Raw genomic sequence first — 25964 nt, forward strand, 5'->3', positions numbered from 1 at the left:
ACTTTATTTTTTGGGGCGGATCGTAGGAATCAGCCTCATTAAGTGCGTTGGAGCAGCTTGTTCTCCGTGACTCATCTACTCTGTAAGGCCAGTGGATAAGACCAGCCTCACCCCATTTTCTGTAGCTTCAATGCGGTCGCAGCCCTCCAAACTGATCCCTGATATCGGCTCCTAGTCCTCCGCATCCCAAATGCTCATAGCAACATGCGAGGTCTCGATCGAGTCATCTGTGTAACCACCTCTACCTCATCTCCATCCCACTGGATTAGACACTGATGCATCATGGAAGGGATGCATTAGTTGGTATGAATCCAATCCCTGCCAAGTAGAATGTTGTATGTGCTCTTGCTATTGATGATGAAGAAAGAGGTCGGGACGGTCTTGTTTCCGATGGTCAGATCCACACTGAGGATGCCTTGAGCTTCTGAAGTCGGCAATTCCTACTTCTGCAGCTTTCGAATGATATTGAATATGGAATTGCTCCTCAAGCTGCTTCCAGGTGTGAATCAAATCAGGGCCTAATGATGTATACCACCCAAAGGCTGGCCCTGTGAGAGATTGCGAGAAAAACCTTACTCGCAAGGGATCCGACACTGAGATCATCCCTAATTGCGCTAAGTATCGGCTCACATGTTCAATAGAACTAGATCCTTCTGCTCCACTGAATTTAGTGAATTCAGGAAGCCGATACTTAGGCAGTAGGGGAATTAAGTCATAATCACTGGGATATGGCTTAGTATAACCGATTGCCCTCCTCTTTGGTAGAATACCAAACTGATCCCTTAGAATGGCACTGATCTGTTCTGCCGTCTGTGATCCTGGGGCCGAGTGCGCACTATTGTGACTCGGCCCGGTGGCATAGGCTGCGAGCCACGCTTGTTTGTCTGCATCCGTTCCAGGGACTCCTCCAGCTGCCCTCTGTACTGAATGTACCGGATTACTGCTGTCCGGTATATAAGCACACATATATCCATACGGGATCTCCTTGGGCGGCTCGCTGAAGAATTGGTGATCCATGGGATCACCTCCCACCTTGTAAACCACGTAGGCTAGAGAGCCATGTGACTCCGCAGCTGCGAGCGCATAAGGCAGTGGTGGCCTAGCTTGGAATGGCAATTCCCCCATGTCTAGTGCCTTCAAGTGGGTGTTGCCTGTCGCTGCTCGCCGGTGGGTTTTGACCGACAACACATTCTGGCACACTCGGTGGGACCATCTTCATCGACCACATCAACTTCCACCATCGGGATGTCGAGGAGCTGTCCGTTGAGCACAAGCAGAAATACGATGAGATCAAGGCTCTCTTCGAAGCCGATCTCATCGGCTCTTTTGAGAGAACCCGCCACCATGGCGTCAGGTGGAAGGGGTTCTCACCTGAAGGCGCTCTTGATGACGTGGACCTATCTACCCCTTCGGAGGATCGTACCAGAGCTCTGCGCCAGGAAGTGAACTACATGGTTGCTCATGCACTCCATCGGCACTCCGAGAGCCTGGTGAACGCTTTTGAGCATGTTGCGCTGCGCGTGGTCCAAGAGATCATGAAGAATTAGTACTCTCCATCGGGACCTGCCCTATACATTTGCCGTTCCAGGCCAGGTCAGGTCAGGTCACCACTGCCCTATACATTTGCGGGATCACAAAGGGGAATTGCCGTTCCAGGCCAGGTCACCACTGCCCTATACATTTGCGGCTCAAGAATTGCAAGGTCCAACAGCATACGTCATCTATAAGGTGGAAGGTGACCCTGCGGATCATCAATTCTTCAGTGAACCGCCCAAGGAGATCCCACATGGGTACATGTGTGCGTATATATCGGATCCATTGCAAGTAAGGTTCTTCTTGCAATCTCTTATAGGGCTGGCCTTTGGATGGTACACTTCATTAGGCTTTGACTCGATCCGCACCTGGAAGCAGCTGGAGGAGCAGTTCCACATCCAATACCACTCAGAAGCTGCGGAGGCCGGGATTGCCGATTTGGCACAAGTCCGGCAGAAGCGAGGGGAAATCGTGGCAGAATATATCCAGTGCTTGAGAGAAGTCAAGAACCGATGCTACTCGACCCGTATTTCAGAAAAGGAGGCGGTCGAGCTGGCATCCTTGGGACTGGTAAAGCCGATCAAGGATCTGGTTTTTCAATTGGAGTTCAATTCTTTGGCGCACTTGGTGCAGAAGTTGACATCGTATGAGCAGCGCCGCCTAGAACTGTACCAGGACAGGTTCAAGCGTTAGGTAACATTGATCGACGTAAAAGACGCTGAAGACTCTAAAGATGATCAAGAAGTAGCAGTTGCAGAGTGGACTCGGGGGGCAAATCCCGTGTCCTGTAAGTGGGTGAAGTAGCAAGGACCTGCGAAGGGTTTTGACTTCAATGCGAGCAAGGTTGAGCAGATATTTGATCTGTTACTGAAAGAAAAGCAGTTGAAGTTACCTGAATGCTGTAAGTTTCCTACAGCACAAGAGCTGCAAGGGAGGTCATACTGCAAATGACATCATTCTTTCACCCACAACACCAGCGACTGCAAAGAACTCTGTTGACAGATCCAATCGGCTATTGAACAAGACCGATTGATCTTAGGTCAGTATGCCATGAAGGTCGACACCCAGCCTTTCCCAAGCGTAAACATGGTAGAGGGTTGTGACCGATCTGCAAGGCGACAATTGGATTTTGCATTTGGCATTAATATGGCAGGACCTGCGCCACGTCGCCATGCAAGGAACGAAGAGGCCGATCCTTGCGACCGGCCCCAAAAAGGGGAAGAGAATACATCATGGAAGAGCAAGTAAGGCATGTCAGAAATCAGCGGCCGTCTTCTTCCCATCTCCTCAAGAAGTATGAATACCAGTACCAGCTATGTCTCCAGCATGAATTGGAGGATGAAGAGTATGGGCACCGTACTGGGAAAAGTTTGAAGAAGCGGGGAGATACGCACGATCATTGGCATTGCCTGTTCTTTAGGTATTGCTGGGACTCCGGTATGAGCCGATTGCCTACTGTCAAGGATTGCCTGGAGTGCGGATCTTGGAAGCGTGATGCAGATGGGGTCCCAGTGTTTCGGCGTTTGGGACCTGTGCGCCCCAGCACAAGCAAATTGAGCCATCGCGCAAAAGGGAGGACTTTGAAGAGGAGGAGGATAAATATCACCGGCCGCACTAGTGCCCTGATGGACTTAACTGTTCCCAGAAATGTAGGGTACAGCGGCTGCGCAGTTTGGAGGAAGCCGAGGCCAAATATCTCGAGATGCTAAGAAAGGCACGCTCGGATTTGGCAGAAAAGGTTCACCACACCCAGAAAAGGGAATCGCGCCCTCCTAAGAAAGAGTGGCGTCCTAAGCCAACAAGAGCCGATGCGAAGACATCGGCTGACACACATATGGTGTTCGTACTCCCTGCGGAGTTCCATGCCCAAGGCCCTGAGGAGTTACCAGTAGCCCAGCTTAACTTGGGGCCGCAGCCAGTGATATTCGAGAAGCCCCGAGGAAAGAATTATAAGCACTTGAAGGCTCTATACCTCAAGGGTTACATCAACGGCCACCCCGTCAACAAAATGTTGGTCGACACCGGTGCGTGGTCAACATAATGCCATACTCAGTGCTGCGTCAGTTGGGGTGTTCTGCTGGAGATTTAATCAAGACCAACATCATGTTGAGCGACTTCAATGACCAAACATCAGAGGCACAAGGAGTCCTTAATGTGGATCTGACTGTGGGAAGCAAGACTGTCCCTACCTCTTTCTTCATCATCAACAACAAGAGTACTTACACCGTCCTACTAGGTAGGGATTGGATTCATGCCAACTGCTGCATTCCTTCCACGATGCACCAATGTCTGATTCAGTGGGATGGAGATGAAGTAGAGGTGGTTCATGCAGATGATTCGGTTGAGATTTCACATGCCACCATGAGCATCTGGGATGCAGAAGATCAAGAGCCGATTTCAGGAATCAGCTTGGTGGGCTGTGATCGCGTGGAAGCTACAAAAAATAGGGTGAGGCTAGTCTTATCCACCGGCCTTACAGAGTAGTCAACACATTAAGGGTGAGCCATTCTGACGCACTTGACGAGTCCGATCCCTGCGATCGGCCACAAAAAATAAAATGTAAACTCCTGATGACAAGTGCATTGCATAATTGTGGAAATTACAAGGAGACCCGCTCTAGCATAGGGTGAGGCTGGTCTTATCCACCGGCCTTACAGAGTAGTCAAAATATCAAGGGCAAGACATTCTGACGCGCTTGACGAGGCCGATCCCTGCGATCGGCCACAAAAAATAAAATGTAAATTCCTGATGACAAGTGCATTGCATAATTGTGGCAATTACAGGGAGCCCCGCTCTAGCAGCCGGCCATACATCAATTGTAAAATTTCAAGGATTAATGAAAATTATAGGGCGGCCGATCTTAACGATCGGCCAAAACTCTTTTCGTCATATTCTTTGCCCATTTGCAGTGTTGACTCAACAGATGATGAAAAGCTAGGATACAGGTTTACATCAGCTGACGAGCTAGAAGAAGTCGACATCAGTCCTAGGGAAAAGCCACGACCAACATTCATCAGCAAAAAGTTAAGCCCGCGCCTACGAGAGCTGATGATAGCTTTGCTGAAGGAGTACGCAGATTGTTTCGCCTGGGATTACACAGAGATGCCTGGGTTGGACATGAGCATCGTCGAGCATCGGCTCCCTCTCAAGAAGGGATTTCAGCCGTTTCAGCAGCGAACGCGATAAATGAAGGCTGAAGTCCTAGAAGAAGTCAAGAAAGAGGTGGAGAAAATGCTAGAAGCAGGATTCATCAAGCCATGCAGGTATGCCGAATGGATTTCAAGTGTTGTACCCGTGCAAAAGAAGGATGGCCGATGGCAAGTCTGCGTGGACTTTAGAGACCTTAACAGAGCTACACTGAATGACGAATACCTGATGCCTGTCGAGGAGACATTGATCAACACGACTGCTGGTCACAAGATTTTGAGTTTCATGGATGGCAACGCCGGCTATAACCAGATTTTCATGGCTCCGGAGGATATACACAAGTCTGCGTTCAGAGTACCTGGGGCGGTAGGATTATTCGAATATGTGGTCATGACCTTTGGGTTGAAGAATGCTGGCGCCACGTATCAACTGCCATGAACTACATCTTTCATGATCTGATCGGCAAGTTGGTGGAGATATACATTGATGATGTCATGGTTAAATCTACATCAGTTGAGGGACACTTAGAAGATGTACGGCAAATTCTAGAATGAACCAAAAGGTTCGGGCTTAAGATGAATCCGAAGAAGTGCGCTTTTGGCGTATCAGCCGGTCAGTTCCTGGGTTTGTTGGATCATGAAAGAGGAATTGAGATCGGCCTAAAGAGTCAGGAAGCGGTAAAAACAATGGTGCCACCTACTACAAAGAAAGAGCTCCAGCAACTCATTGGTAAGATCAACTTTGTCAGGAGGTTTGTTTCCAATCTCTCCGGATGGATCGAGCCGTTTATGGAGTTGGTGAAGATTAAAGTCAATGATGAATTTCGCAAGGGAGCGGAGCAACAACAGGCGTTCGAAGATATCAAAGAATATTTGTCAAAACCACCCATGTTGGTTCCGCCCCAGCAAGACAAACCATTCTACATTTATTTATCAGTAGGCGACACCTCCAGTGCTTCGGTGGTAATCCAAGTGCATGACGGCAAGGAGAGGGTTGTGTTCTATCTCAGCAGAAGGATGCTAGATGCAGGACCAGGTACCCTGAGATTGAAAAATTATGCCTGTGTTTTTTCTTTACCTGTACAAAGCTTCATCATATCTTGCTATCTGCCGAAACGATCGTCATCTGCAAATCAAACGTTATCAAGCACATGCTATTGGCTTCTGTGATGAAAGGCCGCCTTGGAAAGTGGATGTTTGCATTGTTAGAGTTCGATATCCAATACCAACCCGCGAAGGCAGTCAAAGGGCAAGCGCTGGCGGATCTTATTGCAGAAAGGATCAATACTGACATAGCAGCACTCTCTGTGCGCGCATGGGCCATGTACTTCGACGGATCGGCTTGTGGAGATGGATGTGGCATAGGTATCCTACTTGTGTTGCCTCGGGGGGCAGCATATTCTTTTTCAATCAGATTACTTACTGCTTGCACCAACAATCTAGTAGAATATGAAGCGGTACGTAAGGGTATGGAGTTGCTTCTTGAGGCCGGAGCTGAAGCAGTGGAAGTTTTCAGGGATTCAAAGTTTGTGATTTCTCAGCTCACAGAGGAGTACAGGTGTGAGAGCGAGTTGCTCTTCCTGTTATGGGTACAATGTCAGGAGCTGATGGCCCAATTTAGGTACATAAATTTCTATTGGATACCCAGGATACAAAATTCAGAGGCCAATGATCTTGCATAGATGGCTTCGGGATACAAGCTTGTAGCAGATAGAGCCAATCTTCAGGTACACCTGCTGGGCCAAGGAGACTGGAGTGCCGATATCTTCAATTACTTGAAGGATCCGGCTTGGGGGGCACCTAAGAGGATACGTTACAAGGCCATGAAGTACGTCCTGATAGGGGATGACATGTTCTACAGGACTTTAGAAGGATTGTTGCTCAAATGCTTGGGGCCGATTGAATCCAATCGGCTCTTACATGAGGTCCACGAAGGCACTTGTGGGACTCTCGGCAATATCAACTTTCAAGGGGGCTTGTGAGCAACGGGCTTCAATCCTCTGTCGAGCTTTTTCTACCCTTGCCCGATAGAAAGGGAGATGCCCAGTTGGCCAGAGCTTGATCCGAAGGTCTTCCTGGAGTTTGGGCTTGATCTCCTCAAGAATTTGCCTCAGTCCATCGGAATCCTGGACTAAAGCATCAATTGGAGCCGATAGCAGGCCCTTTATGTGGAGAAGTTGGCTGGTGACACCCGTCGGCTGTGGTGGATGATCATCTCCTTCGAGTATGGCCGAGCCAACGGATGCAGGGTCAAATGAGAGCAGCTCCAAGATGTTCAAGCCCTAACGAGAAGGTAGAAGATTAGTATGGTATAGGGAAAGGAAGATGCAAACGGTTCAGAGATATAACATACCTTTTCTTGAGGAGGATTAATCGCTGATGAAGTGATAGTCGGCTCCTGCAGAGAAGGATTGATGGCCGATGAGGAGGCAATCAGCTCCTGCGGAGAAGGATTGACAGCCGATGAGGTGACAATCGGCTCCTGCAGATCCTGGAGGTCGACCAAAGTATTGACTGCCGTTGCAAGGTTTTCTGGAGTTCTCAGTATCGGACCCTGGAGGTTGATCAAGGTGTCAGCTGCTGTCACAGGATTCTCTGGAGCATCCAGGGTTGGGACTTCTTGGCGCGCTTGCTCTTCCCCGCTAGAAATATCCACGATATCAGCTTGCAAGCAAAGAAAGAGTAATTGAGTCGAAGTGTACCTATCCAGAGGACCCATTCTAAAAGGATGACCCAAACCTGGTTGATGTTAGGAGCTTCTTGATCGGCTGAAGATGGTTTGACCTCCTTCCGAATCTTCCTAACAGTCATCTTCTTCGCCCTCATCTAGGCTCGGGGGGGTAGCAGCATCGGAAACTCATTTTTGCTTGGAAGCCGATTTCGTAGAATCAGGCTGGATCCGCATTATAACCTTTGACGGGGAAGGTGCATTCTTGCCAAAGAGGGTCACAAGAGCAACCGGTAAGAACTTGAAGATGGAGCCATCATCGTTCTTAGGCTCCGGACCATCCTCCTGCTGCAGAGAAAACAAACAAAATTAGAGAAGGGGTTAAGCGGAGTCACGAAAAAGTACTAAACTGATGGTAATACCTCTTCCTTAGGGGCTTCATACTCAGCGTTGATCTGCGGCAGCATTGGCCCTAAGGCTTTCTGAAAGACATGACTCTTTCACATTGACCACCAGTTCTAGAAGCTGATGGCCGAAGAAGTGAATGATAAGTCGACAGGGATTGGGATGTGAAGATCAGCAAACAGACTATAGCACCTCTGGTTGGTGAGAATATCGGGCAGATCAGCTCTACTTATTGTTAGATAATGAAGGAAGAAGTGGGGAGGAACTTGCCCAAGGCCAAATTGCCAGGCTGCTAAGACCGGCTGATAAAACTCATAACCTGGCTTGATGATTCTGTTGGAGGTGCTCATGCCAACTGGAAGGAAGCAAGGGTGAATTATGATAGAGTATAAATGCCGAGTGCTATTATCATCGGCAAAATCAGCCAATCTGAAGGCGATTGGGTTCTTGAAGACTTCAGAATCTATATAAGGGAGGAAGATTGGGTTGTCCAGGCCTCGGTAGAATATCCTAAACCATCCTGAGGCGTCTGTGGCGTTCAACTTGCTACCAGGAAGACTATACAAAGCTTGGCCGAAGCTAGTACACCTGATTCGTCTCCCACTCTGATCTGGTAAAGAGTTATTGACCAGAACAGGGAAGTTTGGTATGTGGTTCTGAAAATATAGGTGAGCCCATAACTGGATGAACCACCAGGGACCATCGGTTCTGAGTTTCTTTTGGGTAAGCAGGCTCGAGGACATCAAGTGAAGATAGCTATAGACTTCCCCAAGGAACAACTTACCAAGGCCAACAGTAGTACCTCTGGCCAGTTCATATGCTAGGGAGAGATAGTTTTTGGTTGGGGCAAGGGAAGGACCGCAGAATATGAAGTGTTCCAACCAGAGATTCAGAAAAGCCGTGTGTTCTTTCTTAGTTACAGGGCCTTTGGTTTTGATGTGCTGGTTTAGGTAGGCACCCCAGTTTGTGCACTCTGTTTTGGAGGACAATTTAAAGGGGTCCTCAGGTAGTCTGAAGGCAGAGGGGCTGGGCGATACAATGTCCAAACCCGTGATCATCACTACATCCATGTGGGTTGAAGTCATCGGTCCATGGCCAAATAAGAAGCCGTTCAAGGCATGAGACCAGAAATAGCCGATGGTTTTCAGAAGATTTTCGTTCTTCTCGAGGGGGGATAGCGACAGAGACAAAGCGTCGGCTATTCCTATAGTTTCCCATGTGGGCTGGTAGGTTTTGGCCACTCTGTTGAACCAGGATACCTAGCCCTCGGGAGAATTTAGCTAGGCACGAAGGCTGTCGGCCCAGGAATCTAAATCTATGTCTTGGCTTACGAATGGGATTCGATTGGCCTCACAAGAAATCAAATCTATTGGACGCTCATAAGAACGAGGCCTAAGACAAAAAGAATTGGGGGAAGAAGGATGCGGCAAAAGACTGTCTGAAACCTGAAGAATCGATAAGAGCCAAATAGTAGGAAAAGATCATTTAATGCTTCAAGGGTTCGAATAATTACTTCATTAAATTAGCGAAAAGTCGGAGTTTTACCTTCAGACCAAGGACGCCCGCATCGGCATTCGAAGGTTCCACCATCTGAAGCTCCGATGGTGATCGAAGACTCAAAAATGGATCTAGGGTTTGCTTCGCAGGTTTTGAGTTTGCACTCTGAGGCTCTAATCTAGGTTTCGCAATCGGGTGTGTGAGCAAGGGTTTTGGAACACAACTCGGATTCGGGGGATCTATGTAGATCTGCTTTTGGGAAAGTTCCGGATCTAAGCAGAGGATAAAATTGGTTCGGAGATCAACTTAGATCCGGATCGGCATTTTAAGGAAAGGAACCGATGTGTTGCCATCGGCTCTTGGTGAATCGGCTTCTCAACATTTGTTGACTAAACATAAGATTTCCTTCATAGAGAAGATCATTACAAAAGGGGAGCCGATTGCTCCTAAAGCCGATCTATTGGCTCTGTACATGGCAGTCATCATTGATCCTACGAACTACCACCAGTAAGTGCCTGAGACTTTGCCGCGCTTGATCAGAGGGGCTGCGCTGGTGTCGCTGTCATCGTCGCTGCCGTCGTCTCCGCCACTGTCACTGCTGTAGCCGATGCCGCCATCGGTTTCTTCGTCATCCGCCGATGACCCGCCACGCAGGAAGCCTCCTGCTGCCGAGTCTTCCTCGGTCAATGCATCATTGACTTCTTCTTCTGAAGTGGAGAAGTCCCCCTCCCAGGATATATCATCGTCGTCGTCTTCATCCAGCTCCCCGCCAAGGAGGAGCTGGAGATCTTCGCCATCGGTTAGGGATTCATCATCTTCTGACCAGGCCTGGAAATCCCATTCCTCTGCATCCCAGTGCAAAGGAGTGCAGACCTCGTAGGCAGCAATGGGGTCGAACTTCGGGGTCGTTTCTCTGGTTGTTTTGGATTCAAAGGAGATGATGGAGGAAGCAGAGGATCAGGAAGCCATTGCGAGAGAAAGAGGGGCGTATTGGTGCGGTTGCTAATGGCTCAAGGAGGAAGATGAGTGAAAAAGAAATCTAACAAGAGCAGGCTTATAAAGGCAGGAGTGGAATATGAATCGGCACCGTGATGGTTTCCAAGGAGTTAGATGCAGAGTAGTCAGATCCCGTGGAAGTGGAAGCGGCACGTGTGTACGGATCTTGGAAGTCGAAGAGGTGAGGCGATGAAAAGGAAAAGAATGGTTTTGGAACTATTATTGCCAAAACCAGGGGGGCATGTGCTATCACCATAATTTGGCTGGGCTAGAAGGTGGGCCGCGAGCAAGATGGGCTTAAAGGATAATTGTAATGGGCTTGCGAATCGGCTCCTGCGCGGGCGGTTTAAGGTCGGGATTGGCTATGTATCTAGGTAGGTGTGTGCGTTTAAATTAGTTTAGATAGAGATAGCCAGGATTCATGTCGTAGTCAGTTAGGATTAGTTAGGAGAGGCAAGTCTCCGAACTATAAATATGTATCCTAGGATTTTTTAAAAAGGAACAATAACCATTCACAAACAACTCTCGGCGCATCGCCACCCCTGTTCTAGGGTTTCTCTTGGGTAAGCGCCATGCAGCCCTGATCAGGGCAGCATCGTTCCTGCCTACTTATCTTTGTGTTTCTCATGCTGAAGCTTTGTTGATGACGAGTAACACTAGTTATCCTAATGTTTATAGGGATGCTCGGCTTTTCATATTGTATCCGTGCATTGTTCATCATCCATAAACGTTTAGCTGTCTTTGTGCCCGACCCCAAGCGTAAAGGCAGCATCTTGCTCTATTTTGATTAGTAGATCCAATCTGTTATGGTTAGTCTTTGCTCATCAAATATTTAGCTTAATATCTACATGGTTAGGCCCTTCTAACGGGTTGAATGTTCTGACAGTACGTTTGGTGCTTTATATTGATCTAAAGAGGGATTATTCCAGGAATCGGCTTTCTGTTGGTTTTTAGGCCTCTGTTTAGGTTGCTATTCTATTATCTTTCATATTTGTTAGGCTTAATTACGTGTGGGATGTTCCGGTTATGTGGTGAATGCTTTAACCGTCGTAGATTGAATTAGCTTATTGATCATAGAGCAAGTTTATCTTAATATCATATATATGCACTTTGTCTAGACGTATAGATCCGATCTGATACTAGGAGCCAATCGGCTCTTTACAACCGATAGCGGGGATCACCCGAAGAGCCGATCGTGGCTCGGACTAATGTTTAAACATGTATGTGCATGCAGGAAACTAACTAAAACTACATCTACACCTTCCTGATCAGGTATAGGTCAGGTGGCACACCTAGCAAACCCAAACGCGAGGTCGTGTGCCGGATTCTGGGCCGTTGACCGAGGGACCGGGGTCCACCAGCAGTCCCGGGAGTCTCCCGGCTCCTCGTGTTGCCTGTCGCTGCTCGCCGGTGGGTTTTGACCGACAACACCCCCCAAAAAATGCACTGATTTGAATTTAAGTTTTCTGAATCTGTTTCCCACAATTTTTTATAATTTTGTTTCCCACCAATTTTGACCTATCAAGCTAGTGCGATGTCAAATGTCATAGTTACCAACATAGAATCTATTTCATAAATATAAATAATTACGCATACAAAATTAGATCATGTAGAAATAGATCATTACAATGCATCATTAGAGTACATTATCAAAGTGTGCTTAAAATACATATTTTTTTCATATTCTCCCGATTAACGCTACTAGAGCCAGCACGGAGGTGTTGAGCGTCCCACTGACCAAGACCTGTGTATTTTTTTCAGTTGCCAATTCATGTTTAGGGTGAATAAAATACCCCATTACATGGATCACTTCATGCAAAATGAAATAGCATAAATCGGCGACTACGTTGAGAAGTTGTTGCTCATGGAGTTGCTCCTCATGTCTTCTCGGCTGAATCTGCAATTCAAAAATTTATGGAAAAATTAAGCCAAGTGTTAAATACACACAAAAACAATATGCACATATGCATCTATCCCTAACAAAGAGTAGCCCCTTACATGTTCATGATCAGTTGTGTATCTCCCGAGCACCCTTATGTGCTCGCACACGTAGTACCTGTCAGAACCGGGACCAGGGACTGCTCACGTGCTGTAGAATATTCTAGAATAAGGGTTGGGGCATGTCCCATACCTTATATCTATTGTAATATCTATTGTAATATACTCAGATACGAGTAAGACTAGTCGGTACAGAAGGAAACTACCCTAGTAGTACTCGGGTAGGACTCCTAAACTATATCAGGTTAGCATTCCATGTAACCCTGTCCCTCCGGAGTAGATAAGGGCGGGTAGGGACCCGCTTCAAAGCATAACTAATCTAAGGCAATATAAACCGCCATACAGGACATAGGGGATTACGCACATCGCGGCCCGGACCTGTCTAAATCTTGTGTTGCTTGCACCTTCGAGTTTCCGATCTCGGCGACATCCTACCTACAATCTACCAACTTGAGGCTATCCCTCGGTGGGCTTGGTGGTAAATCACCAACAGCTAGTGTGCTAGGTAGGGGTGCTAATCGAAGACCCACCGGTGAACTCGATGGCATTGTTCAACTCCACCAGCGCCGTGCTTGACGAGGGCACAACGTTCATCTTCAGCTCCTGCATTCACATTGCCAATGGCTTGGGTGGCTTCAACAGCCACCTAGCCGACTAGGAAGTCGGAGGCATCTGCAACAACTCGACGCAGCGATCTTGACGAGTTCGCCGACAACCTCTGATGAGGACATGACTCGTATGGATATAAACATAATAAGAACATATTTGGGGAGAGACATGGATGATGAGTATGTGATATGCTTATGTACAACCATTCGTGCTAAAGACATGGTGAGCTTGTTCCTATGTTATTTGTTTACTTATTTTGAGAATAGATTGCTACCTAAAATTATTATTATAATTAGGACATGGAGATGATGATGGAGTACTCAAAGATAGGCATGGAGTGGGAGAGGACCAGCAAGGGACGTCCAACCCAAGTTAGAGTCCTAAACAATATCAAATTCGAGTCCACCTTGGATTCCAGAACCTTACTTCGCTAAAACTAACGCCCTGGTCGCATACGGAGTCGGATTTGGATGTTCTATATATGGTTGGAACCAGAATTTCGTAGAGCTTCCAATGGCACCGGTTTGATTGTGAGACTCTACCTCGTAATCAAGTCTGTTTCATTGCATCTCCTACTCTTGCTTGTGTTCTTGATTGCGCTTGCAGAGATAAGCCTTCGTGGCGAGGTCATTCGTGTGACACGGGTGATAACCAACGGAGCAGTGGTGTAGTGATTGCGGGGTTCTGTTCGTTCGGAGCCTTGGATCATCAACGTCAAGTTCTCCACCAATCATGTTTACCGTACTTCTCGGAAGATCGGGATTCGACTTCCTATCAAGTGGTATCAGTTATCAGGTTGCCCGTGAGGTATTATTGTGTGCCGTTTAGATTGATTTTTGTTCCTCATCCAAAAGTCCACAAAAAATCCTAAAAATATTTGTTTCCCCATCCTACAACCATCGATTAGCCTCTACACTTTCATTTTTAGAGTCTGCATTGCTGAATTTGTGCCATAGTTATAGTTTTTTTGCTGGTTTGAGTCGTATTTTTTGTTTAGTTTACGTTTTGCATGGTCGTATCTTGTCCGTTTCAATCTCGTCGTTGCGTCCAGATTAGATTTATTTCTATCCAGTTCAGTATTTTAATCATAACTCTGTCATACGAACTCGGATTTGAGTGTTCTTATACTCTACGGAAAGCTTGTGAAATTATCTATAACTTTGTCAATAGTGAGAGTGTCCAGAAAAATGGATATCAGGGAGTAATATGCATAGGAACAGAATCTATTTGTGACCCTAAAATTATTGAGCAGTCTGTATTTCGGGGCCCATATCTCTAGCTTCCTTATTTCAAAATAGGTGTTCCATATACTGAAATTTAAGAGAAAAAGTAGATCTACAACTTTGGTATTCTGCTTTTTGACATTTGAGGCCGTTAAGAAGGTCAGATAGTCTGTTGAACTTGAACCTAAAAATCTGTGTTATACAGACGAGGATTTTGTGATTGTCTTCAATTGTATCTTGTTCTTGCGGCACTTTTGAGAAAATAAAGATATTAGAAAAAAGGCAAGTGCAAAAAAAGAGTCACACAAAAAAAAAGAAGAAAAAAATTAAAAGTGCTTGCATCATTTGTGTCCCTTGTGATTCAGTGTATGACCTGCTAGCTTGAACTATTCTAGAAATACATTTAGGCCAACAAATTTGACAAGTACTTGTGGCACTTATTCATCTTTGCTATCTGTTGTCGAATTGTGTTCCACCTCACCACTATATTTGGCCTCCAAAAGCTCCACATATATAATCTTCTCTCGACTAGAACAGGTACTCCTTTGCAATCACACCCACGCTCTACGTGTTATCACTCCTGCCACCGTTTGCCACTTGCAGTGCTGGTAAGAATCTTGTAAGAGCGGGATAAGACGCTTCATACTGTGTGATTTCACATCCACTCGCTTGAGTAGTCGTACAGGTCATATCATTGTTGTCTTCTTTTATTTTCACTAAAATGACAGGAACATCCCGTCTGGAGCTCCACGACATGATAAGAGCTCTGTGTGATGCATTCAACATGGGCACTGAAAAGTTGATGAGAGTTTCAGGACTTGTAAAATGGATGGACATGATGGCGACTCATCTACCGCAGCCTACAATTTCTTCCGCAGATTATATACAGGATGTTGAGAGCGAGGATGCGAGAGACAACCCGTTGGAGCAGAAAGAACATGTAAGCAAAGGTAATGATATTGGTGCTACAACTCGGGGTGAGCATAATTTTAATGCGCTAGATTTTCCCACAATTCATGCTACTGTAGAGCAATCTATAGTGAAACATTTTCTTAATTTGTCTTTGTCACAAGATGGTTGTCTTGATATTCCTTGTGATAAAGAAAAGTTGTGTGATGATGCTTATGATGTTTCGGTGCCACATCTTATGACAGAGATTGATATGGTTGTTTCTAAAACAGCCACATGTGCTGAAAATAATATTTTTGTTCCTATAACTAGTGCGCATGATGAGCTCAAATTGTTATCTTCCTTAAATACTTTGGGTTATATTGAATTTGATATGTTGTGTAATCTGAATTGTTTGGAGGATACACTTTTTGCATGTTCTAAATTGACACGTTTGCATAATCATACATATCATTTTATTGGAAGGTATAATGATAATGGACAATATATGGTACATCGAGTTTATATTTATTCAGATCTAAAAGCATCTTTTGTTGAACACCAACATGGTCATATAGAGAGCTACAGTAACACTAATCCTATAATATCAAGTTCCTCTAGTTTGGTTTTTACGAAACAGGTTCACTTCCAAGAAGGGGAGCATTGTTGGCTATTAAATAGGACCTCTTCAACACGTGCAATCAAACCGAGGACGATTTGCTTTCAAGAAGGGGAGAATGATGAGGACATGACTCGTGTGGATATAAATATAATAAGAACATATTTGGGGAGAGACATGGATGATGAGTATGTGATATGCTTATGTACAACCATTCGTGCTAAGGACAAGGTGAGCTTGTTCCTATGTTATTAGTTTACTTATTTTGAGAATAGATTGCTACCTAAAAATATTATTATAATTAGGAATCAAGGAGATGATGATGGAGTACTCAAATATAGGCATGGAGTGGGAGAGGACCAGCAAGGGACGTCCAACCCAAGTTAGAGTCCTAAACAATATCAAATTCGAGTCCACCTCGGATTCCATAACCTTACTTCACCAAAACTGACGCTCTGGTCACATACGGAGTCGGATTTGGACGTTCTATATATGGTTGGAACCAAAATTTCATAGAGCTTCCAATGGCACTTATCCCACCTCAAAATTCCTTCTGAGTCGACAGGAAGCGTTGACACAATTGGGCATCCAGAATCTGTCAGGGTGCTGTTTCACCGTCTGTTGGGCCGTTGGCACATGTATCGTGTTGAAGCCCATTAGGGTTGCGTCTAGAGGACTTGCATACCCCTAAATCCTTTTTATTCAGTAGCCATTGCCACTTTAGAGTTTGGGTTTTGCTTAGATTCAATCTGTCATCAAACAGTGTTGCCGTTCATCGGTTTGTGAGACTCCACCTCGTAATCAAGTCTATTTGATTGCATCTCCTGTTCTTGCTTGTGTTCTTGTTTGCGCTTGTAGGGATAAGCCTTCGTGGCGAGGTCATTCATGTGACACGGGTGATAACCAATGGAGCAGTGGTGTAGTGATTGCGGGGTTCTGTTCGTTCGGAGCCTTGGATCATCAACGTCGAGTTCTCCACCAATCATGTTTACCGTACCTCTCGGAAGATCGGGATTCAACGTCCTATCAACCTTGACGAGATGATGCTCCCTGACCTAGCTAGGAAGATTGAGGATCAGTCCAGTTTCGACACGACTCCTACTCGTGTTGCACCAGGACTCCTCGGATCGGATTCAACTCGGTCAGAGGGGCTGGGTACCCGATTCCCCTTCAGGCTACGCAATGTGGACACTATTTATGAGGAGGCCATACAATTTGAGTCCCTCTCCGCATTGTAGGAGGACTTAAATCACCTACTCAAGATTGAAGATGGAGAAGCCACCGCATGCGGGGAGGCTCCCATCTTTGATGACTATGATGTCAGGAGTATTACTCTGATGACGGCGTTGAGAACTTTATGGGCGGTGTCGGATTTGTACTCTAGCAAGTCCATCCGGGGTATGCTCAGGTAGTAGATTTGTAGGTGAGGGAGATCGCAGAGCCAAGAACTTGATGCTAACACGAAGACGCAAGGATTTAAGACAGGTTCAGGCCGCCAAGAGCATAACACCCTATGTCCTGTGTTCTGGATTGTATTGATTGGTTTAGGGTTTCTAGGATGAGCAGGCTAATTGCGTTGTCGTTGATGGGTACCCCATGACTCCCTTATATAGCTGAGTATCCGTGGGTTACAAGTTAGGTCAAAATCTACTCAGGTTGTTTACAAGGAATGGGGTCGGTTAAGATACATGATATCGCGGCCCAAATCCTGATCCCAAAGGACCGTGCCCATCGTCCAGCCGAGTGCCTATACGCCGGGTTGTTTCGCAGAGTCGTTCCCTGAAGAATTGGACCCCACTCGATAGGAAGGTACCTGGGTCTACCTCCATCAAGCCCCTGAGCGCTGAGTTGCTGAATGAGTTCCTGCCAAAGTCATGAAGCTGGTCAGTGCTCATCATAGTAAGAGCTCTCTTCCGGATCCTTAAGCTCCCGTAGTGGTCGTGACGTCAGAAAACTCCTGCCTATTCTTTAATCTTCAATGGGATGGGCCCCTCGGCACTCCCGTTGGGTGTAGCCCCGAGCCTCGAAAGGGCTCGCAGAGGCCTTTCGAGGGTCAATAGAGTAGATCGATCTACCCTTTTCCTGATTGCTTGATACCCTCAAGAATCTATAGCACCCAGCCCCCGAGCGAGGTAACTAGCAGAGTCACAGAGACACGCCGAGTCAATAAGCGATGCCCAACCCCCGAGCAGGGTACCTGGCAGAGTTAGGGAAATGCACCGAGTTGACAACTGGCGCCTAGCCCTCGAGCAAGGTCACTGGCAGAGTCATGGAGACGCGTCAGGTTGATATGCAGTGCCTAGTCCTCGAGCAGGGTCAATGGCAGAGTCACGGAGACATGCCAGGTCGATATGCAGCACCCAGCTCCCGAACAAGGTCACTGGCGGAGTCACGGAGACATGCCATGTCGATATGCGGCGCCCAGCTCCCGAGCAGGGTCACTGGCGGAGTCGTGGAGACACGCCAGGTTGATATGCTGTGCCCAGCCCCCAAGCAGGGTTGCTGGCGAAGTCGCGGAGACATGCTGAGTCAATAAGCGATGCCCAGCTCCTGAGCAGGGTCCCTGGCAGAGTCACGAAGACACCCCAGGTCAATATGCGGTGCCCATCCCCCAAGCAGGGTCGCTTGTGGAGTCACGAAGACACGCCAGGTGAATAAGAGGTGCCCAGCCCCCGAGCAGGGTCACTAGCGGAGTCACGGAGACAGCCCAAATTATTTCGAACTTAGTTCCTAAGGAATAAATCCAGGAAATCAGGGATTATTGGATCCAATCCAGTATTACGGATAAACTTCTGGAGTGCCACCTTAAACTTCACCGTCAATCATTTAACGTCATCCTCCCTTTTTACCGTTGCCCCCTTCTCTGTTTGGGCTGGAATTTTGCCCTTGGGGTTGACACATCCATTAAGATTTTTTTTCGTTCCTCTGCTCCTTTAGACATACGTTTCCTGTTCACCATTAGAAGCAATTCAAAATCTAAAGGCGAAGTGGAGCAGGTCATTAGGTCTCAGGCCGATATAAAAGAAACCGATTTGGCCCATCCTTATCTACTTGCTCTTGGCTTCCGCCGCCGACCCATTTTAGATCTCACCGGTGCCCCCAAAGCTCTCATCCTCCACGCCATGCATTTACCACCGTGACGCTTTTGGGCTTCTCGACCCCGCCGCACCAAGAAATGGCCATCGATGCCTCCGCAACTTCTTCAACGACCGCTGCCATTCCTCTTGATGTTGTGCCACCAGAGCCCAGCGAGTCATGGGCGCTGAGTACCCTGATGGAGGATGACCACCTGGAGATGGAGGCACACGGCCTTCTCTCAGAGAAAGTGATCTCCGGGTAGAAGTGCTCCTACAGCTAGGAGTTCCCCATGGAGGATCGGACTGAAAAAGTGGTCTTCCAATCCTTCTTTGTGAAGAGATTCAGTTTGCCCGCCAGGAGCATTTTTCCGCGGGCTCCTTCACTACTACGGGCTAGAGGCGATGCACCTCAAGCCCAACTCTATCATGCAATGTGAGGGCTTCTTGGGCATCCAGCCCTATTTCAACCTCTGGAGGGCACTCTACCACCTATGGGCGTACCCTAAGAAGGGGACGCCCGATGTGGTGGGCGGGGGCCGCCTTCTCACTCTGCTAGGGGGAAGTACCTGCAGGCCGGCCTCTGGGACAGCAACAAGAAATGGGTGGATGAGTGGTTCGTGGTAGTGAACCTAGCTCCTGGACTTCTGCCATGGACCGGCTTCCCACCGGTCCCCAATGCCACGTTGGAGGAGAAGCCTTCCAAGGAGGAGATGGGCTTGGTGGAGGTCCTTCTAGTCGAGCTGCTAGAGCTCAAGGATAGGTCCACCTAGGCTACGAGTATTTGGCTGTTGGTATTTCTTAACATTCACAGAATAATCCACAAGCACATGGAGATACCACTGTAGCACTTCACTCGTGAGTATTCAAGGGTATCATATTTCCATGAGGAATGGAGGTACTAACCTTCTAACTGGTTCATCCAAGGACAAACAAGAGATAGGTAGGTGAGGATAGAGAGGATTCCTATGGTTTTAGAGTTTCTAGTAAAGATGGTGACGGAGGTAGACCTAGGTAACTCCCTGCTGAGTGGGGTCCAGTTATTCAGGGAATGACTCCGCGAAATGACCCGGCGTACAGGCACTCGGCTGAACGGCGGGCAGGATCCTCCGGGATCAGGATCTGGGCCGACTTGGATAGCTACGATATCATGTATCCTAGCCAACCCATTTCCTTGTAAACAATCTGGGTAGACCTTAACCTAACTTGTAACCAATAGCTACTCAGCTATATAAGGGAGCCGTGGGGGTACCCATCAAACACAACGCAGCTAGCCTTCTCGTTCCACAAACCCTAAGCCAGTCAATACAATCCAGAACATAGGACATTGGGTGTTACGCTTTCGGTGGCCTGAACCTATCTAAAACCCTTGCGTCTTTGTGTTACCATGAAGTTCTTCGCTCCGTGATCTCCCTCACATACAAATCTACTACTTGGGCATACCCTAGATGGACTTGCCGGAGTACAAATCCGACAGTTGGCGCACCAGGTAGGGGATTTTCAGAGTCCTCTTGGCGAACTTTATGGCCCGCAACTCCGATGTTTTCATCTCCCCGCAAGTGGCGCTGCAGATCTATACTACCGCTGGCCACCGGCCACTCTATCATCTTTGGCGACTCCCCGAGATGATGACTCCTAGGAGTCCACTCAACATTGCCTCGTCATCTGAGGCAGAAAGCTCTCAGGGTTCCAGATTTGATCTGACCCTTTCCGGCTCCATCACTCGCCGGGTTGATGAGCTCTCCATTGACAGCCCGACCTAGAGTCGCAGTAGGCTAACTCGTCGCCCAAGGATCGACATCAACAATATCCTCTCCGGAGTAGATCGCGTCGGCCGCTCCATTGCAGAGTCAATCGAGCTCGCTGAAGCAGCGCTTCGACATCTAAGAGACCTGACCCGACAGATCCCTTTCGGACTCCTGTTGGCATTTCTTAATGTCATCACCAGAATTATTAGTTCATGGCGATGACATCAGGAAACACCAGGTGCTATGTCTTAACGATTGCAGAATGGATCCGCAATTGCACGGATATACCGTTGTAGCATTTCACCCGAAGAGTATTCGGGTATCATTATTTATATTTTCCCGTAGGATGGCATGAGTAAAAGAGTTTACTAGGTTCATGATTAGGACGATATGAATAAGCTATAGACTATATTTTATACAAGGGTAAGCTATGATAAATGATATGAATAAGGGTAATGTGACACACTGTAACACCCTAATGTAATTTTCCTAAATTCTGAGGAATTTATTGGGCTTAAATAAAATTTCCAGGGTTTTCTCTAATTTATCTCGCATTTAAAGTAATTTTATAACGGAAGTAATTAAAATTTATTATAGGATCAACTTGTTTGTGCATTCATGCTGGAGCATTGTTTATTTGTGTGAAATGTATAGGGTTGGAATTCAAATTCATTTGAATTCAAATAAGTCTTGCTTGAATGGTTTGAGTATAGAAAAGGTGAGGTGGCATATCGTTTGGAGTTGCCTCTCAATCTCTCAGGAGTGCACGATGTGTTCCACGTGTCTCAGCTGAAGAAGTGCTTGAGGGTGCCAGAAGAGCAAGCACCGATAGAAGGGTTTGATGTGCAGGAGAATCTGACCTACATCGAGCATCCAGTGAAGATTCTGGAGACATCTGCGAGAGTTACCAGAAACAAGAAGATCAAGATGTGCCGTGTTCAGCGGAGTCATCACACGGAGGATGAGGCTACATGGGAGCGAGGAGATGAGCTGAGGAAGACATATCCCGATCTCTTTGCTAGCTAGCCTATTCAAATCTCGAGACGAGATTCCTGTAAGGGCGGTAGGTTTGTAACACCCTAATGTAATTTTCCTAAATTCTGAGGAATTTATTAGGCTTAAATAAAATTTCCAGGGTTTTCTCTAATTTATCTCGCATTTAAAGTAATTTTATAATGGAAGTAATTAAAATTTATTATAGGATCAACTTGTTTGTGCATTCATGCTGGAGCATTGTTTATTTGTGTGAAATGTATAGGGTTGGAATTCAAATTCATTTGAATTCAAATAAGTCTTGCTTGAATGGTTTGAGTATAGAAAAGGAAAAGGAAAGAAGAAGGAAGAGGAGAAGGCAGCCCAAACTCTCTACCAGCCCGGCCCAACTCTTCTCTTCCGCATGGGCCACGCCGGCCCACTCACTCTCCCTCTCTCTCCCCCTCGGGCCCCTTTTTCCCTCTCTCCTCCTTTCCCCGCCTGGGCCGCACCGAGGCCCAGCCTCCCCCGTCCCTTCAGCGCCAGCCCGAGCGCACCTCTCCCTCGCTTCCTCTCTCTGACCTAGCGGCCCCACTGGTCATTCCCTTCTCCTTTCCTCTCTCTGGCAACCGGGACCACCTGTCATCCCCCTCGTCCCGCACCTCCGTTCCCGCAACGGCTGCGCCGCTGCACCGCCGTGACCTCCGGATCTTCTCCGCCGCAACCTTATCCCGAGATCCCTGGCCCTGCCCTTCTTATCCGCCTACGCCACCCCTTGGACCACCTCATCCCAACAGAGCCACCCCAACACCTTAATCGTGGCCGCTGCCTTGCCTCTGCTTGGAGCCGAGCCCCGCCGCCGTGGGCACGCCGATCCACTGATGCCCCGCCGCCTGAGACCTCCGCAGGAGCTCCGCCCAAGTGCCAGGATCGACCACCGAGCCGTGCTCGCGTCCTCCGTCCCTGTGCTCGCCAGAATTGGACCCGAGGTCGCCGACGGTGAGGCTTTCCGCCGCCGCGATTGCTCACCGCGGATGGTTCCAAGACTTTCCTGACCCCCTCAACGTCTTCACAGGGACCCCCCGTGTCGATCCAAGAAGACCCGAAGCTCGGGGAGCGCCTGCAGCCATTTTCCCCACGAGCGCCGCCTATCTCCGTCCGTACTCCGCCGCCGCCGTTGTCGCAAGCACCAGTGCACAGCCCTCCAGCCGACCTGAACCCCTCGGTGAGCTTCCCCTTCGCGCCCTGGTCCTTTTGCGCCGGATATCGTAGTGTTTGGCGGCCTGTAGCGCTTAGAACGCGTGCTCACCGGAGAGTCCGCCGCCCCTCACCGCCGTGCGGTCGCCACTGCCGTCTTGGCCGCTTCTGTTCACCCTAGAGGAGTTCCCCGTGCCGCGATGGTGCTTCCGGGCCCGAAGTCGTGGAGTTTTGACCCCCGGAGTGGCGGGAATGCCGAGCTCCGGCGAGCCCGAGCCGCGCGCCGCCGCGGAATTGGTCACTGGCGACCAGCGCCGCCGCTCTCGCGCGCGGAGTGGATCTGGGCCGTATGATCTGAGATCGACGCGCCTGATTAGAAGCCGCGTACCCCTTTGTCTCGTACCGTTAGATCCAGATCTAAGGGCCCAGGATGAAACATACCGCTTCAGCCCGTTTCTTTTGCTAAAGAGCCCCCGGCTTTTCCTGGAATCAACCCGCGGTCTACCTTAGTTCAAAAGTATTTGCAGATAAGCCCTGTTTTATTCGTTTAGGCCCCTGAGCTCTTTGGATTTTGAACCTGCCGTCCAGCCTTAAGGTTTTCACGTGCTAGCCCCTGTGTCTATCCTTTATTTATGTTTTGGTCCCTGGTTTTCGTCCAGAACCCCCCTGTAGTCCAGTTTTTCTCGCAGATAGGTCCCTGGATCTTGTTTCAAGCGTAGATTTCGCGTCTTAGCTCCGTTTTAGGTGTTCTTTATGTCCACACGATCGTTGTAACGCGTAGAATAGTTCTAGGCCAGTTTTGTGTGCTGTTCTACTGTATTGGTGTACTGTTTTCTTATAGTTGCTATGGTTTGTGCATGTGTGTATGTGTGGACTATGCTTGATGATCGTGAGTAGACGCAGAGCCTTTGGATGAGTACCAGGAGCAGCCAGCTTCCGAGCAGTTCGAGCAGCAGCTAGGAGAGTATGAGGAAGGCAAGTATAACATGAACCTCCTATCACCTTTAAATACAATTTCATACTGCATTTTAATACTGTATGCCTATAAGGACTTTTCTAGCCACTTTATATCCTATATATATATATCCTTTGGGTTGCATTATGGTTAGTTGTGCTAGGTTGCTGCACTATAACAAACTTGGTCCTTTTTAATTAAATCTGCTAAATGGTCTTATGCAACTTAATCCTGAGCGTGGCCCTCTGTGCTGTGTGCTTGAGTGGCTCGCGTCTCCGTAAAAGATGTTTTGTTAGAAACTTGGTTTAGGGGGCCAGCACGGTGCTTAGTGCTTGGTTGGCCACTCTCCATAAGGACCGGTTCATAGAGCGACAACCTGGGACAACCGTGCAACCACAAGACTGGAATGGGACGGTCTTGACTTATTAATTAGGTCGTGTTGGTTCGGGAGTAACTTACCTGCGTGGGCAAGAGGGGTGGTAAGCTTCAATGGTCCCTGCTCCTCCGGCTTGGTCTATGCTGTGTGTCTTGTACCCCCGGAGGTGGGCCCCATCGTTGCTGATCCAGAATCCTTAGCGGTTACACCTTCCCAACGTGATCCTTTGTAACGGTCTCGTAGTGTGCTTGCTAGCCATCTCACCTAAGGAAGTGTGATGAACAACTAGCGTAGCTCACGACTTGTGGGTAAAGTTGTGCAACCTCTCGAGAGTGTAAAACTGATATATCAGCTGTGCTCATAGTCATGAGCGGCCCAGATCCTCCTTTTGATTAGTGGGGTTATCAACCTTTGATTAGGGAGATTCCCCGGGTGGTTTTGGTTTGGTTGGTTCTCAGTAGTTCTTAATTAAATTGGATTAATTTCTTATGCAATATGGGTTTATGGTAATTCATTCACTTATAGTAAATAGTTTTAATAAAATTTGCCAAGATTAAAAGTTAATGCAGTGGAGTCAGCTAACCCTAGAGCCTCATACTCGTGTTATACTTGTTGAGTACAAGTTGTGTACTCACACTTGCCTTTTCCTCTCTTCTGTTCTCGTTGGGACATCTTTGACTGCTGCTCAGTACCAGGCGACGTGGAGGACTACATCAGCGGACTCGACGATTTCTAGGCGTTGTCTCCCAGTTGACGTCCCTGTGGCACCCTACTCTTCATGTATTCATTTTACGCTTCCGCATTCCTTGAACTGATTCTTGATTCAGTTGTAATAAAGATATTCATTTTATAATTTATATGTTTTTATTCGTGACATGTGTTGTGATATCTTGATAATCTGTTGTATATATGCGTGACTTGATTCTGGCGCATATATGATTGCTCGATTTATGTTCTTATAAATCGGGTGTGACAGATTGGTATCGAGCCGTGTCGACTGTAGGACGAAGCCTAGATAGAACTGGTCGAGTTTAGGATTTCTTTTCTCTTGCCTTGCTTCCGCAAATCTTCTAACATCATTCCCTACTTTTATTCCTTGAGTCTTAAGTCCTTGATTTGCTATCTCTCTCCTGTCCTTTCTGAGAAATAGCTTGAGTTTTTCGTAGACGTTGGCCCGAGTGTCTAACTCTATAAGCTATAAGTTTAAGCTATCCCAATGAAAATACGCTAGAACGAGTATGTTGGTCGAGTAGTGTGATAAACTCGACTAAGTTGTGAATATTGGATGCTTGTTATTGTGTAAATGTTTGATTTGGATTTTTGGTTGATTGCATAGTCTAGTAGTTAAACTTGTTCATGCAAATCGACCCTAACACAACTTGAACTAAATAATAAAATTTAGTTAGAACGTTGGGGGTAAAACCTATATTCTTTTCTCTCTGTCGTATCCTTCCGAAGTTTCATTTCTGTAGCTGCACAATATCTTCTTCTCATAAATTTCGTTTGTTACAATCAGATGGTGAACACCAGGCGCACCGGTTCCTGTTCTGACCAGCAGGGGCAGAACAATCAGAGTACTGGTCAGCCATTGCCGATGCCGCCACCACTGACTCCGGAGCAGTTCTTCCAGCTCCAGATGCAGATGATGGCGACCCTGAACAACACCGTTCAGGCTCTGCAGCAGATCCATGCCCAGCCACCGCCTCCACCGCCGCCTCAGCCCCGTGACCGGCGTGCGGATTTCCTGAGAGGTCATCCTCCGACCTTCTCTCACGCCACGGACCCACTCCAGGCGGACGACTAGCTACGTTCGGTGGAGCGCCAGTTGGTTGTTGCGCAGTGCGACGACCGGGAGCGAGTCCTTTACGCAGCAGGGCAGCTGCGAGGCTCAGCCCTCGACTAGTGGGAGTCCTACCTGGCTCAGGACCACGACACTCTCACTTGGGTCCAGTTCCGGGAGCGTTTCAGGCACCACCACATCCCGGCTGGTGTGATGAAGATGAAGCACAAGGAGTTCCTTGCGCTTAAGCAGGTAAAACCCGAGTAAAATCTTTCCGCAA

Source organism: Panicum hallii, chromosome 6 (assembly GCF_002211085.1).
Source record: "Panicum hallii strain FIL2 chromosome 6, PHallii_v3.1, whole genome shotgun sequence".
NCBI lineage: Eukaryota > Viridiplantae > Streptophyta > Magnoliopsida > Poales > Poaceae > Panicum > Panicum hallii.